Below are 2,812 nucleotides of genomic sequence, written 5' to 3' on the forward strand. Positions count from 1 at the left end.
GAGGTGTCTGCAAATGCAATACGTTCGCGTGCAAACTTACGTCGAGCGCGGTTGCGCCGCGTCGTGCAAGTGCACGACTCGAATCGTCGTAAACCAAACCGAAGCCTTTCTGTTCGAGCTTTCCATACGCAATAATGTTGCGCGCAAACTGCGGCGCGAGATATACATCTGTCAGTGTAATAGTCCGTTCTTTTCCGTTCGCGATATCAAGCAAAGGAGCGTTTTCACATTTCGTCATCTTGAGTGACTTCCCGTCTGCCATGGAAGCTTCGTGGCCGCATTTTCCATGTCTTGCATCATTGAGGCATCGTTCACCAAGTGACGACTCGATCCACCATCCAGAATCCAGTCGTTCGAATAGATGTTGTCGACGTCGCCAATCGCGTTGCACAGACTCAGTTGGCGACTTGCGTCCTTTCCCGCGGCACGTCCCGCGCATGCGTGATTTGATAACACCAGTCGCGAGAGCAATATCGTCGTTGCCGACCTTCTGATGACCTCCGCCTTTCCCTTTTCCGACGGCGTTTTTCGCCACCCCACAATAATTCGCTGGGTATGTGGCCTGTCTTTCCGCAACCAAAGCATTTCCGCGTATCGCAAAGTCTCCACGTGCTTGGCGACAACTTCACGCCAAATTGATCCGCTCCCAAGCTCGAATGATGTCGAAGTGGGTTAGCTCTTCGGCATGTTGTAAGTATCGGTACGTGTCGGATCGTCTTTTGCTAGCATGACATTTATTTTTTTATGAGCTCAGGCGATAAATTGTGCACAATATTGTCCGAATCAGCGAGTCTTCATTGCATCTTGCATCGCTGACCGGAACCAGATACAGAAAATGCTCAGTTCACGATTTCTTTGCGTCCTTCTTTTTTGCGCAAAGAGTTTCATCGCAGTCAACTTGCTTATGGTCGCTAACATCTTCGCTCCAGCGAAAACCACAGGATGCCTCAGCCAAGTTGACCTGTCTCAGGATTGTCTTTCCCCGTCGTAAAACCAGATCCCAAACCGCGATACAGTTCGATGCCGTCGAACTTGCGAATTGTAGCTTCCGCTAAGCTGCCGTAGGTGTCGCGAAGTACAGGTCTTCTAAAGGAATTGGCGCTACTGGTGTTGGAGCTTCTGCATGATGAGGCGCAGCGTCATTCACAGCGTGGGCCTGTTGCCGATATGACATTGGTGATCGTGTCATCAGAGACGAGAACAGCTATCGCTACGGTGCTTGACGAGCTGCTAAATTGCGCTCCTCGAAGTTCCTATGTGCATCGATCGTCATCTTCTTTGCACCAATGTTCGCATCGAGCGCTGATACCAAGAGTCCACTCTCTATTGCTCCGCGCATGCGTCTGCATCTGGGAAGTTTTCATGGTTCCCATGCGAGCCGAGAAGGCGGAGAGGGTCGCGAGATTCTTTCTTTGGTCGCCGAGCTCCTCTCATGTGTTGGCGGGTCTCCAACGACATCTGTAGCTTGCAGTGACGTTGCCGCATGATGGAGGTGCAGCACGTCCTGGCAAGGCGTTTGCGTTACCTGCTGATTCCGGTGCGGTCTTCGTGTTGTTATTTTTCAGCCATGGGACTCATAATTTGTTGCAAAATTGCTAATTGTACTTTCCTCTATCCTCACTACGTACCATTACTGTTTATTATTTACTGTCTCTGCCACTACTTTCAACGTATGGTCAGACGAAGTTACGACTATACACAACCGCTCAGAACTGTCAGCTGCTCCGTTGCACGCATAATCAAATTTCACAAAAGCTAAGCTGCAAACTCTCACCCTTTCAGCAGGTAATTCCTGTTAGCAATACATTAAGATTCCTCCTGTATCGGCTTGCCGTACGCTCCTTGAATCGCCACTTCTGCACAACTCAGCCGCCCGAGGAGCTTATTGACAACATTCATAGCTTCATCCTCTTGATCTTATTAAGCTTGAATAGAAATGCCTTGAGCCAAACCGCTTCTTGGACTGCTTTCGTCGGTGCCATGACCTCTGCTTCGTCGATGAGATAAAATTATAAAGCAATGTGTTGTATCCTAAGAACAAAGGCGTATCCTCTTGTGCTATATCGCGTCTCTACATCACCAGCCTAATCTGTATCCGAGTATCTTTGCAGGGTAGTGATGCCATTAAGTGAGAAATCGAGTCCATGCATCAGTGCTGCTTGAAGATAGCGCAGCACACGCTTCACGACTTGCCAGTTTTTTTGGACAAGGCTCCGCCGAAAATGCCTCAAAGCTTCCACCGCCATAGCAAGGTCTGGACCTGTCGCCACCATGAAGTACATGTTCCTCGAATAGCACTTCGGTAGGACACGATCTCCATCGTGTCCTCATGCTTGCATCCGCCTTCACACATGTTCTAGGTCGGCTTGAGTACATGATCTTGAGGTTTCTTCACGGGCTTGCTGTCATGTATACCAAACTTGGTCAAGATAGACTTAAAAAACTTAGTTCGCCGTATCGTCATATGGCCAGCCGCGTGATCGCTCTTGATCTCCACACCAACAAAATACCTCAGTTCTATGAGATCGGTCATCTCAAATCGGTCACTAAACGCATACTTATTTGACGCGAGAAACTCGTCGTTGCTGCTTGCTAATGATAAGATTATAAATTCATAAAACAACAAATACCATGTCATCGTCATCCCACTTGACATACATGCAGTGGTCCGATTCACACTTGACGAATACGATTATGTTCATGAAGTCGTCGATGGTCTGATTTCACATGTAGACAGACTGCTCATCCCATACAGCGACCTCTTGAGCTTGCACTCATAATCTGGACGATCAGCGTCGACATATACATTTGA

The sequence above is a fragment of the Bremia lactucae genome, linkage group LG7 (assembly GCF_004359215.1).
Source record: "Bremia lactucae strain SF5 linkage group LG7, whole genome shotgun sequence".
Taxonomy (NCBI): domain Eukaryota; phylum Oomycota; class Peronosporomycetes; order Peronosporales; family Peronosporaceae; genus Bremia; species Bremia lactucae.